This window comes from Pinus tabuliformis, chromosome 2_1, assembly GCF_031772625.1.
Source record: "Pinus tabuliformis cultivar Carrire ecotype Pingquan chromosome 2_1, CPIR1, whole genome shotgun sequence".
In the NCBI taxonomy this organism is placed as follows: Eukaryota; Viridiplantae; Streptophyta; class Pinopsida; order Pinales; family Pinaceae; genus Pinus; species Pinus tabuliformis.
Window position 1 is genome coordinate 404,599,263 of NC_142299.1, and position 19,009 is coordinate 404,618,271.

Here is a 19,009-nt window from a genome sequence, read left to right on the forward strand (position 1 = left end):
GGAGGAATACCATTCATTATTGGCAAATGATACACGGGATCTTGTTCCTCTTCCAAAGGGAAAAAACTTGTAATATGAAAATGGGTTTACAGAACCAAGTTTGGACCAGATGGAAAAGTTGATAAACATAAAGCTCGTCTTGTTGCTAAGGGTTTTTCACAAGTTGAAGGCATTGACTATACTAAAACCTTCTCCCCTATTGCAAAAATGAACTCTATCTGCCTTGTTATTTCCCTTGTTTCCTCTTTCAAATGGGAAGTCCATCAGATGGATGTTAAATCTCCCTTCTTGCGTGGGGACTTGCATGAAGAAATCTATATGGAACAACCTCATGGCTTTATACAAACATAATCCAGCCTTGTATGTTGGCTTAAGAAATCCCTTTATGGTCTCAATCAAGCCCCTCAAGTTTGCTATGCCAAAATGGATAGATTTCTTTTATATATTGGCTTTTCTAGGTGTCATTCTGACAATACTTCCTACACCAAGAAAGTGGGTAAGTATCTTATCATTCTTGTTCTTTATGTTGATGACCTTATCCTTACCGGTAGTGATCCCGCCCTTATAAAACATGTGAATTATAGCCTTAAAAAGCAATTTGAAATGATAGACTTAGGAGATTTGCATTATTTTCTTGGTCTTCAAGCCTTGTAATCCAAGGAAGGTATTTCCCTTCCCAACCCAAATATGTCTATGATATTCTATGCGACTTTCACATGGAAAAATATAATTCAGCCCCTTCTCCCTTTCATTCTAGAGCAAAACTTTCATCCACTTGTACTTCCCCTGAAATTGATGCTACCTTATACTGCCAGCTTGTAGGAAAACTTTTGTATCTAACCCATACTTGTCCTGACCTTTCCTTTATTGTTGGCCTTATTTCCTGGTTTATGCAAAACTCACATTAAAGTCATTGGAAAGAAACTAAAAGAATAATTCGTTATGTTTGAGGCATAGTCTAGTTTGGGATTCATTACAGTGCAGAAGAATCTCCTATATTGGTTGGTTTCATTTATTCAGATTGGGCTAGTGACCCTGATGATCAGAATTCTACTGCAGGTTATGTGTTCACTCTTGGTTCTGGACCTATTACATGGGCTTGCAAGAAACAAAGGTCCATTTCTCTTTCTTCTACAAAAGCAGAGTATTGTGGCTCCGTAGAAGCTAGTAAGGAAGCCATTTGGCTTCATCAGATCCTGTCAGAGTTTGGCTTTCAGCAGCATCATCCGAATACACTTTGGTGTGATAATAAAAGTGCCATTCAACTATGCAAAGATCCATTCCAGCATTAGCGCAACAAACATATTGAACTACACATGCAATTCATCAGAAAGCTCATTCATGACCATGTCCTTGAAGTGCAATATTGTTCAACCGATGATCAAGTTGAAGACATTTTTACAAAGGCTCTCACAGAGGCGAAGTTTATTAAACTTCGATTTATTGTTGGAGTTCAGGAAGTTGTCACTAAGGAGGGATAGTCTCTAATTCCTCCTTCCTTCTCCTACTGTGTCATATTTGTGCATCCTTAAATCCTATCCCAAGTTGTTCTTAAGGGGGGATGTTAGGATATTACGACACATAGGAATAGTTAAGTATAACTTGGTCTATCATAGAGTTAGGTAAAGTGTATTTCTTTACTGTGTACTTTTGTAGCTTACAATCTGACGGTCATGATATGTTCTAGACATGAAGTGATCCGACGGTTCATTCTCTCCTTGGTATTACTGACACCTGATCTATGGCTTAACACCCAATTGGTCCATAATATATATTTAAAGAGCATGGAGGGTTATTTTTAGGGTGACCATTCATGAGATAAGGTTATGTAAATTTTCTATCTTTTATTAGTAAATTTCCTGAAGTGACCGTGTTGGCTCAGGTCATGCATTGTTTCCCTCTTTGAGGGTTTTAACCACGTCAAGAATACATGTTTATTGGTTTTTGAATTGTTTGTGAGTGGTGTCCTTTGGTTCTCTATCTGAATAACTTACCCTGTAAATTCCTACAAAAATGTAGTTGTTGCCCCACTTAGTAGAAGCAAGGCCTAACATGTAATCCATGGAGATTGATTCCCAAGGTTGACTAAGAGTAATCAAAGGAGTATATAGGCCTTTCTTCTTGATGCTTAGTTTGGTAATGGTGCGGGATGTGTAGGATTTACTATACATAACAACATCCTGACGAATAAATCACTTTTGTAATATTGTCATTGTTTTCTGTATTTCGAAATTTCCAACAACCCAACTGTAGTGTGCCTCCCAAATCATCTTGGTATAGTCGTTGAAAGGAAAACAGATGTGTCCCAGGTGGCATAACAGTGCATCCTAGAGGTGAATATTTGGAACTTGCTTACCTTCCAGGAGTTTCTAGTATGTATTGTCGAATTCTAGATCACTCTCGTAAAGATGCATCCACCCCGAAGTCTTGTGCCCACAGGAGTCGAGAACAATGGTCAGCACCATGACAGATGGTCAGTTGAGGTAGTTTGCAACATTATTGGTGTTTCCTTTCTTGTACTTAATGTTCAAATAGAATTTTTGCAGGTTTGTGGACCATTTTTTATGGCAATTGTTCTGCAACTTCCCTTGTGTCTATATGAAATATAGGGGCTCGTGGTTTATATGGATGACCGTTTTCTTCCCCATAATGTAATGCTTCCATTGACAATAATCCTGCACAATGGAATTCTTTTTGTTGTTTCAAGTAGGATACTTTCAGACTATGCATGAAAGTGTCTCACTGTGGTAAGCCACTAGATGCTCCTGTTGAGTAAGAACTACACTAATAACATAGTTAGAGGCATCTGTCTCAATCTCAATTGGTTGTTGCAGGTTTAGTAATGCGAGCACTTGTTTAGAGTAGAGGTGATTCTTTAACTTACAAAACTCCTTATGTTGGGTTTCAGACCAAAAACGTTTCTTTCGCTCCGCCCTTGGTGACTTGACTTAAAGGTCGAGGGATATGAGAGATCCCCAATAGGAGCCCATGGTAGAAATTGGTAAGACCCAGAAATTTGCGGAGCGCCATTAGAGTGGTTGGGGTTGGCCAATCCTGAATGAATTGTATCTTGGCTAGGTCTACATGCACATCCTTCTCATAAATGATGCACCCAAATATTGAACCCGGGTCATGACAAAAGTGCATTTCTCCAAATTTCTACACAACTTGTCTTGTCGCAGGGTTTGAAGGACCTACCAAAAATGGTGGAGGTTCTCTTCTCAACTCTAGCTGAATATCAAGATGTCATCTAAATATACCATCATGAATGCATTCGTGAAGGGTTGCAAGATGTCTTCCATCATTCTCATGAAGTTTGAGGGGGCATTAATTAAATCGAAAGGCATGAGCAACCACTCGAAAAGGACCTCCTTGGATTTGAAGGGAGTCTTCCACACATCAAAGGGTTTGATAGGCACCTGGCGATAACAAGACTTTAATTCAATATTTTTGAAATATTTGGCCCCCTTGAGTTGCTCCAGAAGGTCATCAATCCATGGGATTGGGTACCTATTCTAGAGAGTGATGCTTTTCAGTGCCCCATAGTCAAGACAAAGTCTCTAGGTCTCATCCTTCTTGTGTAGCAATACAATCAAGCTCCCACATGGTGATGAGTTTGGCCTAATGTGCCCTTTCTGCAACATTTCCTAAAGTTACCTTTTGATCTCATCATTCTCCATAATAGAGCATCGATAGATTGGTCCATTGGGTAGAGACGCCCCTAGGGTCAAGTCGATGGAGTGCTTGACGTGACAGTGTAAAGGTACCCATGTTGGTGAGGTGAAAATGTCCTTGTACTGCCCCATGAACTTGTCCATATTTTGTAGTTGTGCAGAGGAGCCCTGTCTGGAATTCGTGGTCATAACCTTCTTCTTTCCATGAGGGCGAATCATAAGGAAAACAACTTTCCTGGTCTGGGAAATTATCTTACTGAACTTCTTTGTAGTGATCAAATATATGGGAGTAGGCAGGGCTACCTTCGATATCCTATACAACTTATTTCCCAAAGTAATAACCAAAAAGCAAGGTCTAAACTCATATACAACATGTTTCTTTCACAAGTATGGTTATCCTAATAATACATCACAAACCTCAAGAGGAGCAACATCACATAGTACCTCATCCATGAAGGGCTTGATGATGTAGGGAAGGTAGAACTATTGGATGACACAAAGATCTCGTCCTTGGTGAATCCACCTGATGGTGTATGGTTGTAGATGTGTTGTCCTTTGTAGGCCTAGCTGCTTCATGACCTCTACTGAAATAATGTTATTTTTGCTTCCACTATCGACAATGAACTGCAACGGAGAACCATTCATGCACATCTATGAGTGGAAGAGGCATTTCCCCTCTTCTGGATATTCAGGCTCATTCTTCTGGACCTTGGTGGTGGCCATAGTGGCACTAGGCTCCACATCAATGATCTACTTCCCTTTGTCATTCCCCTTGTCAGGTTCTAACTCATATTCGGAACATGTGTCTGATTTAGAACCCTTAAGCTCAACCACCAGTGACATCTTGGCCCAACAATCACTTCTATTGTGATTGGAGCTCTTATGGAACTCACACCATTTTCCCATGTCCTTCTTTGTCTTGGTGGTGTTGTTGTTTTCTTGTAGCTTTGGCGAGTTTTCCTAGGTCACCTAAGCTTGGCTTTGGCATTTTCTCTATGGTTTGCGGGTGCATTTCCCTCACTTCGGATTCACAGATCCAAAGTTTCACTTATTCTGTTTAAACCTCTACCCAATCTTCACAGTGTATCAATATGTCGTGTCAAGTGAGGAGATGTCTAGGAAATCCATCTCATCCTAGATGTACTTGTGTAGATAGTTACAGTACTTGAGTATCAAATGCTGCTCAGAATCCTTAATACCCAACTTTTTGTGGAGGGTTTGGAAAACATTTGTGAACTTCGACACATCTTGGTCCCTTCCCTGTCATAGCATGCTCCACTTTATGTATTTATCTTCATAGCTCCCATTAGGGTAATATTGTTCCTTAATGGCGTCTCGGAAAGAATCCCAAGTGGGTGCAGTTGAAAACAATGAGGATTCCCTCTTATCCCTTTGTTCACAATAGGTTTCCAACTAATCCTTGATGTGTGGGGCAGCTTTGAGAAGTGAAATAGTAATATTTTTCTGATTGGAAAATTCATGAACTCAAAAATATCCTTCCAATAGATTCAACCATTTATCTACGATGCTGCATCTATCTTGCCCTTAAATATGGGAATATCAAATTTAACTTGTACCTTAAAAGGAGTGGTAACTCCAGAGTAGTCGTTGTATGAAGATGTGTCACCTGTGGGTAGTCATCAAAGGATCTAGGGAAATTTATCCATCATCGCATTCCTGTGTCGCTCGAGGGATTCCTCGAGCAATATTTTGAAAGGATTTCCTACCCCCTCGTCTTTATTTTCTTCTGCCATGGGAGGCCGTCAGGGTTTGCGAGGCTGGTCTTGTAAAGTTTCAACCAGATCAAGCCCTAACTCCTTCTACCCTGACCTTCTTGGGGACTTGCAAAGAAAAATAGAGAAAGAGAAGACCACTTTGATGCCATTGATATGAACTTAAACAAGAATGAAACAAGTTACAGATATAACCATAAATACATAAATGCAACAAAAATAACACTTTATTTCTTTAATATGAGAATATTGAAATATGCTTACAAATATAATGGAAATAAACTAGCTTGAGCGGTGGTAGCTTATATCTGAGAAGAGATGTGGCAGCTACATGCCTCTTAATTGTGTTATAATGAGGCTCAAAGTCCTATTTATTATTGAGAAAAAATGGAAAACCATAAACATCCAAAAACCTAACCCTAGGAGATGAAGCACCAAACCTGTGGGCCCTGTTTGGGTAAATTGGTACATCAACTTGTCATAAATTTGGCATATGATCTCTATTGGATATCATAATACCTCATTTCAATTATCTCAAAGAGGATGTCGAAAACAAACCAGCCATCCTATTTGGAATGCTTTTGGTCTCTCTGTTTTCCCGAAAAATGTTGTTTAAGGCCTCAAAATGGCTTAAGAAGTTCAGGACCTGAAAAACTACCAAAAATAGTAAATTGTGCTATAATTAAGGAAACTAAAACATTGAAAGATACAATGTTGGGGGTCTAAGTGGAATAGGTAGGTGGAGACCAATATCCACCTGGACCAAACATCACATTGTGTCAACCATGGTCAACCATGGTCCAACGTCGCATTGTGACAAAGATTCTCAATATGAAAATCAACCATGGTCCAATGTCACATTATGACAAATATTTTCTCAATATGAAAACCAGTCATGATCAACCATGGTGCAACATCCCATTGTGACAAAGATTGTCTCACTATTAACCATGGTCAACCATCGTCCAACGTCGCATTGTGACAACGATTGTCTCAATATGAAAATCAACCATGTTCAAACATAATATCAATAATATAAATCCATAGGGTTTATAATATCAATCCCTATGGTTTATTAATCTAAGGGTTAATATCCTTAGGGTATAATATTGTCGATAAGTTTATATTATTAATCCATGTGTTTAATATAAATCCCTTGGGTATATAATCCATTAGGTTTATAATATTAATCATAGAGTTTATATTCCATGGTCAACCATGTTCAATCTTGGTCAACCATGGCCAAACATTGCATTGTGACAAATATTGCCTCACTATTAAAATCAACCATGGTCAACCATCGTCCAACATCGAATTGTGACATCAATTATCTCAATATGAAAATTGACCATGTTTGACAATAATATTAATAACATCAATCTATAGGGTTTATAATATCAATCCCTTGGGTGTTTTAATCTAAGGGTTCATATCCCCAGGGTATAATATTATTCATAGGTTTATATTATTAATCCTTGGGTTTAATATAAATCCCTTAGGTTTATAATCCATTGGGTTTATAATATAAATTCCTTGGGTTTATAATATTAATTGTTGTGTAATTTAATTGTTCTTTAAATTACTTTACATTACATTGTCAATTCGAGATCATAAACTTGTGAAGAATATACCACAATGTATGCTAGGAGTTTAGTTTTCAATTCTAAAAAAAAAAATTGCAATGAAAGAAATTCTTACTCAATAAAAAAAAACTAAATGACATGAAATGAAATATTAATCTAAAAAAGCATTGAAGAATTAATCTAGGAAAGCATTGAAAAATTAATCTATGAAAGCATGTAAACTTAATCAATGAAAGCATGGAAATATCTAATCTATAAAAGTGAGTAAATTTAATCTAGAAAACGCTTGAAATATATTTCTATGAAAAAAGAAACTCTAATCACAAATTGGAATATTTTATAATTTCAATATTCCCCTTTTTTGTGTTTTTATACTTCTCAAACACTTGATTGGAATATGGAAAAGAAAGAAGTGATAATTAAAAACCTGAAAATAAAGCCTCCAAAACAAATAAATAAATCAAATCCTAGACGGTCATTGAAATGTAAATTATTTCTTAATTTAAAAGATTAGATAATTGTTAGAGAATTGTGATGACTTAAAAACTAGATTGATTTAGGTTCAAGATGAGTGATCTCTTTCTTAATTTGATGGACACATCAAATTCTTTTTTCTATTTACATATTTGTTGGCCCCATCAAAAAAAAAAAAAAAACAAAAACAAAAAAAAACATTTTAAAGATCCTTCAATATCTCCAAAATCGTGCAATGTTTTGAAGAAATTTCCTCACTGCAACTAAATTTGCTCATTCTACACAAAAATCATGTTTTAGTTTTTCAATATCTGTCTTATTTTAGCCAGAAATTGTGTTAGAAGTTGGTTGCTTGGAAATTGTTGTTAATCTAAATCACCATCTTTGATCAAGTGTTGAAATCTCAAAATTGCACCAATAACCAAAGAGTTGCAGCTAATATGCAAAAGAAACTACATTAAAATGTAATAAAACTAATATAAACAACATATATTATGAAACTACATGAATTATAAAACTACATCTTACAATAAAATAAGAATATAAAAATCTAAAATAAATAGCACAAGAACTTATCAAATGTATTTTATTCCATCATAGTTTGGAATTATGCTCCAAGAATTCCTCTCTTTGAATGGATAAGACACTCCTATTTATACAAAAAATAAGATAACTAATTAATAAATGTAGATGTTATGTAACCAGCTCAAAAAATAGAATAAAATATAGATTGAAGACCCACCATGTTCCAAATATCGATATGAGGAAGTTAGAGATTTTGTAGGCTCTGATACCAAACGTTATGTAACCAGCTCATAAAATAGAAGAAAAGATAGATCAACGACTTCAAAATTAGCCTCTTCGAGGGGGAAACCTCCTTTACATTACACAAATGAATAATTCTTGGATGATACAAATGACAAAACCTCATTTCTATATATAGGAGTCTAAGGGGCCACAATATAATCAAAGTCGACATAACAATAATAATACAAGGGCACAACAATAACAATATTGAGCTTCTATGGGGCACAATAATAACAATATGGGGACAATAGGGGCACAATAATAACAATAAGGGCTACAATGACAATAGTAATGGGGGAATAATTAGTATTATAGGGAGCTAACATTAGATCCACAAATATCTCCTAGATCCACAAATACTGCTTGTGGTTACAACCACGTGTTAACATCTAGCAAGTAACATCTCTACATATCCTCTCACAAATCTCTAAAATATTTGATAAGAAATCTTATCAAAACTTTCGTGATATTTCTCCATCAAATGTGCTTGAATGATTATCTCCAATATTCCTCAAATCTTCAAGAGTTTGAAGAGGAAATTCGAATTTGAGACTTACAGTCCAAATATGACTTTGTTGGGATCTTCAAATATGCCTACACATATCACAAAATTCATCCAAATTTTATATATAAGTGAATACATGTTATTTTTCTAATATTTAACCATAAATTCACTCAAAATACTAAAATAATGCTTTGGGGAATAATGATAAACCCATATATGATCATGAAAATGGTCTTAGTGTAAGGTTATAATATAGTGGAATGTGGTTAAAAGTGAATGAAAGATGAAGAAAAATATGAAATTTTGGAGACCCAACATTAATCATAGGGTTTATATTCCTAGGTTCACTATTCAGCATAGGGTTTGCAATATTAATCCCTTGTGTTTATTAATTTTAAGGTCTGTATTACTAGGGTTTAATATTCAACCATTTTGCAACGTCACATTGTGGCAAATATTCTCTCAATATGAAAATCAATCATGGTCAACCATGGTAAACCATCACATTGTGAAAAAGATTGTCTCAATATGAAAATTAACCATGGTAAACCATATTTGTATGGGGGTTTTAGTTAAACCCTAGGAATCTGAACCCTTACATTAATAAACGTAATGGATTGATATTATAAACCCAAGTGTTAATACTAAAACCCCAAGGTATTATAAACCCTAGGGATTAATATTATTAAACCCAAGGAATTAATATTATATATCCAAGGTATATAAACCCTTGGATGACCATGATTTATATTGAACCTAGAGGATTAATATCATAAACCTATGAATAATATTATACCCTAGGAATATGAAACCTTAGATTAGTATACCCAGGGGATTGATATTATAAACCTAAGGGATTAATACTAAAAACCCAAGGGAATATGAACCCTAAGGTTTTTAGTATTAATCCCTTGGGTTAATATTATTCTCTTATGTTTATCAATCATGGCAAATATTCCATTGTGACAAATATTGTCTTAATATGAAGATCAACCATGGTCAACCATGGTCCAACATTGCATTATGACAAAGATTATTTCACAATATGAAAAATAAAAAATGGTCAACCACGGTCAATCATGATAAACCATGGTAAATAATCATGGTCACATTGTGACGAAGATTGTCTCTTGGCCCAACCTCACATTATGACAACCATGGTCATCCATCGCCAACTATGGTCAACCATGGTCCAAGACCGCATTATGACAAACATTATCTCAATATGAAAATCAATCTTGGTCAACCATGGTCCAACGCCATATTGTGACAAATATTGCCTCAATATAAAAATTAAACATGGTCAACCATGGTCCAACGTCACATTGTGAGAAATATTGTGTCCATATGAAAATCAACCATGGTCAACGATGGTCAACCATGTTTATAATCCCTTGGTTTTTTAGTATTAATTGCTTTTGTTTATTAGTGCCTTGGGTTTATAATATCAATCTCTTAGGTTTATTAATCTAAGGTTTCATATTCTTAGGGTTTAATATAATTTCCTAGGGTTTATAATCATGGTAAACCATGGAAAAATGTCACATTGTGACAAAGATAATCCCAATATGAAAATCAACAATGTTCAACCATTGTCAACCATTGTCAGCCATCATAACTCATGGTCAACCATGGTTAAATGTCACATTGTGACAAAGATTGTCTCAATATGAAAAAAAATGATGGTCAAGCATGGTCAATCATAGTCAATAAGAAAATCAACCATGGTCAATTATGGTCAACCATGTTCCAATGTCACATTGTGACAAAGATTGTCTCTATGTAAAAATAAACCATGGTCAACCATCATCCGCCATGGTAAATCATGGTTAATCATTATCAACCATGGTCAACTATGGTTCAACGTCACATTGTGAGAAATATTATCTGAACTTTAAAATCAACCATTGTCAATCATGGTCAATGATCGTTAATAACCATGGTCAAATTATGACAAAGATTGGTTGATTGTTCAACATCACATTGTGTTAACCATGGTCCAACGTCACATTGTGAAAACGATTTTCAATATGAAAATCAACCATGGTCTAATGTCGCATTGCGACAAATATTATTTCAATATGAAAATGAATCATGGTCTACCATGGTCCAAAGTCGCATTGTGACAAAGGTTGTCTCACTATTAAAATAAAACATGCTCAACCATAGTAAATCATGTTCAACCATCATCCAATGTCTCATTGTGACAACGATTGTCTCAATATGAAAATCAACGATGGTTAACTATAATATCAATAATATCAATCCCTCGGGTTTATAATATCAATCCCTAGGGTTTATAATATCAATCCCTTAGGTTTATTAATCTAAGGGCTCATATCCCTAGGGTATAATATAATTGATAGGTTTATATTATTAATTCTTGGGAATAATATAAATCCCTTGGATTTATAATCTATTGGGTTTATAATATAAATTCCTTTGGTTTATAATATTAATTATATGGTTTATATTCCTATATTTATTATTCAGCCTCGATTTACAATATCAATCCATTATGTTTATTAATTTTAGGGTTTATATTCCTAAGGTTTAATATTCAACCATGGTCAACCATGGTCCGACGTCGCATTGTGGAAAATATCCTCTCATCATTGTCAACCATGGTCAACTATCACATTTTGACAAATATTATCTCAATATGAAAATCAACCATGGTAAACCATAGTCAACCATGTTTGTTTTAGGGTTGATAATATTTATCTAAGGGTTTATATGCCTTGGGTTTACAATATTAATCCTTTGGAGTTTTGGTTTTCAGTATAATATCTTGCATTTATTAGTGCCTTGGGTTTACAATATCAATCCTTTGGGTTTATTAATCTAAGGGTTCATATTACTAGCATATAATATTATTCATGGGGTTTATAATTAATCATAGGGTTTAATATAAATCTTTTCGGTTTAAACACAAGAAATTAATTTTATAAACCCAACGTATATCAACCCTAGAATAAATATGGTTGATCATGGTCAACCATGATCCAACATTGCATTGTGACAAGAATTGCCTCAAATAAAAATCAACCATTCTCAACCAGGGAAAATTTTAAGAACCACCCTAGATTTATATGTATAATAAATGGTCTAATCCACATGATACATAGGAAAAGCGGGAGGCGATTTTATCAATAATATAATATGTATATATAAATTTTTTTGCGAATCTCTCATGAAATTATATTATCTTGTACAGTGACGGATAACCTTTCACTGAATTATAAAATCTTGTAAGATCTTGGAAAATCTTTTACTGAATAATAAAACATTTTGAAGTCTTGGCGAATGTTTTGTTAGAGTATGAAACCATATATGATAATAAGAAAACATATTCATTAAACTGTAATAAACTAACATACATTTTTGGAAAAAAGAAACATAATTTTCGCGTCCTACAAACAATGTTCCCAGTTTCAATGGCCATGTTTGTCAAGGTTCTTACAATACACTCTTTCATATCCTTCTATTAGTTTTGATAATATTCCACAACAAAGTTCTTGTAGGTGTTGATATTGATAACAAGTTCTGTCAAGGTAGGAGAGATTAGTCTTTTCTCTACAACATTTGTTGAGCTACCACTTTTTTCAAGTTATCAAATTTCTTTCTTATTCCATAGACTCCAACTACGAGATAAAAAAAAACACATCAAGTTTGTTTACCCCAACATGCCAACAAGTAGCAAGCCCCAACTATATTATATAAGAAAGTATTAGGTGTCCCAAAGGCATGAAGGGGATCTAATTGAAAGAAGTGACCATTGTGAGAATCCTTCCAGTCAATATATGAATATATAAATGTAGATTTATTATTATTTTAAATGGAAATCTTCAATTAAATAATAAAATTTAATTACGTCTCTTCCAATCTAAATTGCTTATTAGCATAATTCACTACCCTCATAGGTCTCGCATTTTTTAACAGCAATGTAACATGTAGATTAATTTCCTTTTGGTGAACAATCTCCACCTTTTAGGAAAATATGGTGCAGTGGATCCAACCCCTACAGATCATTATCACAAACTAAGAATAGCACAGAAGATAAAAGGTTGTACAAACCAACTTATTTTTCAAACAACTAATCCGACATCAGTACCTAAAATTTTTCATGAAGATATCATAGTGAGAATTTTTGAAAAATGGTGAGAAATCTTCTACAAGGGTGATGCGGAAAGAGTGATAAGGTTTCGTTGTTTTGAGTTTTTTTTGTTAAATCAGAAAAAGTTAAAAACCAATATTAATTGAGATGTTGGTATTTTTTACTAAATTTTGTGAAGTGACTAAATGTAGCTTTAACCATTCACCTTAAGATGTTTTTACAATATAATTTCCTAAGTCTATTTAATATCTTCATTATCATAAAAACCAACCTATATCCATCTTAACTCCACATCTACCACTCTTAGGGGGATGAAATCTATTTATCCCACTGATCACTTGGTAGACCTAGAATTAAGATGGATCTAAGATGATAGAATTTCCCCTTTAAATAGTCTATGCTCACATGAATACCATGGTATTACCATGGGTCAATACCATGGGTTATCATAAACCTGGAGCTTAAAAATTACTATTAGTAATTTATAAAAATCAATAAAATTAATAATTGATTTTTGTTTTATTTTTTATTTTAACCAAGTTAAAATGTTTAACATACATTAAATTACAACATCCATTTTTACTCTTGATCCACCAAGCCCCGAGAGGGATCAAATATTTTTTCACTCTATGCTGGTTTGCATATCACGATATTTGATCCCTCCCGGGGCTTAGTAGATCCAGAGTAAATATGGATCTATGCTGGTTTAATTCCCCCATTTAAATAGGCTACATTCCACGTGAATACCATGGGTTAATACCACGTGCCATTTTTATTTTTATTAATACTAATATTAGGGTTAATAATGTTTCTTTGCATGGTATTAATAATAATCTAGCCCATGGTATTTGGCCCATAATATTTTGCCCATAGGTTTCACCTAAATATAACGCATTTTTTGAGTGTTCGTAAATATAAGGTGACTTATGGAGTAAATATAAAAAAAATGTTTATTTGTTTACCATACCTCTCGTTTATTTATATTTTTATTAATTTACCATACCTCTTTTACAAATATGGTATTTGGCCCATAGGATTCACTTAAATAAAACCTCTTTTTTGAGCATTCATAAATAGAAAGAGGGTTATCGACTAAATATAAAAAGAGGTTTTATTTATTTACCATATGTCTAGTTTATTTATATTCTTATTTATTTACCATACCTTTTGAGTAAGTATAAAAAGAGGTTTTATTTATTTACCATACCTCCACTTTATTTATATTTTTATTTGTTTACACCCTTACATGTATATAAGGTGACTTATGGATTAAATATAAAAAACGTTTTATTTATTTACCATACCTCTCATTTATTTATATTTTTATTAATTTACATACCTCTTTTATAAATATGGTATTTGGCCCATAGGATTCACTTAAATAAAACATATTCTTGAAAATTAGGCGAATAGAAGGTTGTAACTCCTAATTTCAAGGGCTAAATTTACCTTTTTTACCCTTTCCCTTAAAATAAGGTAAGCTATTTGAGGCGATTTGTAAAAATGTACTATGATACAAAATATTTGGCCACTAAAAATTTAAAACCCCTTAATTTCCCCTAAGGGAGAAAATTCACCCCTAAAATTTTCCATGTTCTCGACCATGTTTATTTTAGGGTTTATAATATTTATCTGAGGGTTTATATAGCTTGGGTTTATAATATTAATCCCTAAGGTTTAATGTTATTCCCTTGGTTTATAATTCCTTAATTTTTTAGTATTAATCCCTTAGGTTAATATTATTGCCTTGGTTTTATAATCCCTTGGGGTTTTAGTATTAAACCATAGGAATATGAACCCTTACATTGATAAACCCAAGGTATTGGTATTATAAACACAAGTGTTAATACTAAAACCCAAAGGAACTAATATTATTAAGCCCAAGGGACTAATATTATAAATCCAAGGTATATAAACCCTTGGATGACCATGATTTATATTGAACCTAGAGGATTAATATTATAAAGCCATGAATAGTATTATATCCTAGGAATATGAATCCTTAGATTAATATACCCAAGGGATTGATATTATAAACCCTAGCGTTATTAGTATTAATTTGTTGGGATTATTATTCCCTTGGGTTTTTAATATCAATCCCAAGGTTTTAGTAATCTAAGGGTTTATATTTATATTACCTAATTTAAAATTAAATTATATTAAATAATTATTATTATAAAGAAATAATTATTATTAATTATAATTATAATAATAATATTTTTATTACAACGGTTTTTTTTGTATTATTATTTCTATTATACATATTTATCAAAGGTAGATACAAATGAAACCTTCGACTATACATTAATATTAGGTAGGTGTAAATCATGGATTCAAGATCTAAAGGCACTTAATATTATATAAACAATATAATATGTTGAACGTAAATACTTTTGGAAAACATATCACAAGCAATAGTCTTTAATGGAAGTTTTATTCATTGGAGATGATCACAGTAAACGTATTTAGTATAGCATCGATGATACTAGAGATATATTTTCAACTACAAAAGAGGAAAAAATTGATTATTATTTAAATGGATGAAAGTTTAACAAGATTCACTTAAAAAAAATATTTCACAAACATCTTTTTTAAATCTTTGGAAACCAGATAAAAACACACAGAATTCTTGAAGAGTGATTTAGTTTAACCAAAACTCTTATATTTACAATAAAATACACACATACATACACATATATAAATTGTGATCAAATATTGTATAAATTATGTAAAAATGAGATAAAGTAAAATGTGTGAATTATAATATTAATGCATAGTCTAACTAAATCCACAACCAACTCAAGGACTAAGTCTTATCAAACAGAGCCTTTTTAGATCCCATTATCAATAGAATTTGACTAACTATTCAATGAAGAAGGATTTTTCCTACCGAGAAAATAAAACTAATTTCCTCTAATGCATCCATTGTGCCCTTTTGAGAACTTCAATGCAAACTATCATCACACTTCTTCAATAACAGATTCAAAGGAACTCTTTTCAATCTATGAAATTGCTAAAAAGAAAATAGAAATCCTATTTAATTAATTCGATAATACAAAACCGAAAGATAATGTTGTGCATTATCTTCTTCCTAATATAGCCTACAAATATTTAAATATATCCATCCTTATAATATATGATTACCTAAAACTCAACATATGAGAGTACAGAAACTTAGACATGAAGTTGATCAATTTAAAAGCTACCAAACCACAAAACATAGATTGACCTACATTGTATTTTCCAATTACATATTAACCTTTTATCTGACCTACGGAAGTCGTAATGTACATAACTATGTTTTCAAGCGAAATTTTGTTATTTGTTTATTTAAGATTTAATTTATATCGACCCTATCAATATTTCTCTCGAACCGTAAATGACATTTTTACTATTCTCCTTTTTTTCGGGAAGATGAAATTTATGTTCACACAAGTCCAGTTGACCACAAATTTGTTTTAAGTTAACATAATAGTAATGCACATAAAAAATGATTAAAGAATTGCAAGCACGGATTCTCAAATTTCTCTGCACACCTACTTTTTCTGTGTGGCCTTGATGTGTTCTACAACAAACTAGTTTCATGAAGCTAAAGCTAATTTACGTTGTAACATCTGTATCCAATAGCTAGAGATTCTTAGCCTTTATCCATTCTCTCAAAGTGTTAACTTTTTCATATGCACAATAATCATTTTCTTGAAATATTTAGGGAACATAACCTTCTCATAAAGGAAGGACTTAACCATGGATCGAAATCCAAAGATTCTGGTTTCGCCTTATCCATTGCACGAAAACATGGGCTCCTTCCATTTTTGGAAGATCCCTTTGATGCCACTCCTTTGGATATTATTGTCTTTAAAATTTGAAGCATTCAAACCTATGATAAAGTGTTTTTGTACTCAATTATGTTTACGCTCCATTTTTTTTGTTTCCCTTATGCAAGTGTTTTACATGAATATGATGAATGATTTAGATTGTAGAAGGAACTCAAAGAAGCAATGTTGAGGCAGTGAGCTAATATAAAACTTCTAGAGTCCTGACTTCAGGAAGCAATACAATTATCCAAAGGTAAATGGTGGCTTATTCAGGTCAATTTCACCTTATCTTAATCTGGAAAGGGACTCAGAATGGGATCGCATGGCACCACTTTCGTTGTCTTGTGGCTCAATCTCTTCACTTTGGTGGTGTATGTGGAAGTTGCATGGATGGGGATATGACTGGGCACTGAACACCATAATGAGTGTGACAGGCTCCTCACCCTACTCGTCTTGCTATTTGAGGATTTGATTTTTCTCATATAATTTAGTAGGTTTATAGGAGCTTCGAAACACATATCTATACTCTTATGCATTTTCATTTACTTGATACTCATGTTTTTTGTTCCTCGTGGGCATTACCTCCTTCAGAGTATTAGAAAACTTCTTCAAATAATAGTGTACTTCTCCTTAGATGTTTGTAGACAAGGTTATGGCGTCATCAGGGCTCTGTTAGCCAACCATGTTGGTATACTTTGCAGAATAAAGAAGGGGAGCCATTATATTGGAATCAATGAAGGAGCTATAAACATAATTAAGCTAGATTTTAAAAGGAATTTATAATTGATCTAATGGGAGCTTGAGGGACTCTTATTCCTATTGAACAAGTATGGATTCTATACACAATATGGAGATGAATAGCATGAACTATGGTCAACATATTCCTCTACAGCTAGAGCATGGTTTATTTTCTTTTCAAGATATGGATTTTTTCCCCTGACCTACAGAATTAATATCACCTCAAAAGAATTCAAAATTTTCACTCTCAACCCATCTTTTAAGTCAAGATGGTCGAGAGGTGTGATGTTATTGGTGGGTTTAGGGTCCAAATTTTGAACCTTGCTCTGATACCATATATGAGGCCCTAACCTAGTTCTTCTACCTAATCCAAATTTATCATTAAATTTAATTACAATAAGAAGAAAATATAGCATGTTTATAACTCTACATTTACTTGAAAAAACATACAAGTAAAATTTGTTCAGCGACATATTAAAGATGTAAGAAAAAAGTTATTGACAGAATATCATAAGTCACAACAAATAAGGGTGCGATTTTTAGGGGATGGATGTGACGTTCCCATGGATGATGGCCATAGATAACAACATTTAAAGTGCACATCACTTGTAAATATTATGTTATATTCCTCAATTATTTTTCAACATTTGCAATAAACTAATTTATATTTTTTATATGGTTTGAATTACATTATAAATTGGATTTTTCCTTTCCAAATAGTATTTTTTCATGGCATTCCACACTTTAAAGGATTAGCACATGTTGGTAATAGAATCTTTAAGGTTTTTTAGTTGTAAATTAAAGTATCATTAAAAATTTTGTAAATATATAAAATTAATTTTATTTTTTTCATAATTTCATACCAATAACTTTGGCATATTTCCATGGTAATAAAGTATTGAAACTTAGTCTCCTACTAATAGAAATTTATGAAATTTAAATAGAAATATTTTTTTGAATACTCAAACTTACAAAAAGTAGCTTAAATGTCCATAGACATCAAAAAGTGTATCCCATGACACACCTCACATTATCAAAAAATTAGAAATCATAAAAATTAACCAAATTATAACTTTATTTTAATATTATTACTAATTTCTTCATGAGGCACTCTAAAACTGTTGGGTCCCTATAATACTAGTGATTACCCCATTACTATTGTAGTTATACCCCTTATTTATATTGTTGTACCCCTATTACCCCCATATTGTTATTTCTGTGCCCCACAGAATCCCTCTATTATTATTTTTGTGGCTTTATATTATTATTATTAGGTCGGCTGGATTATATTGTGACTCCATAGACTCCTATATATAGAAAGGAGGTTTTGTCATTTGAATCATCCAAGAATTGTTCATTTATGTAATGTAAAGGAGGTTGCTCCCTCGAAGAGGCTAAATTCTAAGGCGTTGATCTATCTTTTCTATCTTTTCTTGAGCTGGTTTCATAACATTTGGTATCAGAGCTTTGGATTCTAGGGTTTCGCTGCTCCAAACAGGTCATCGTGGAATTTTTGCTATAACTTTTTTTCTATGACGTTTCAGAAGTCTCAAAAAAACCCAT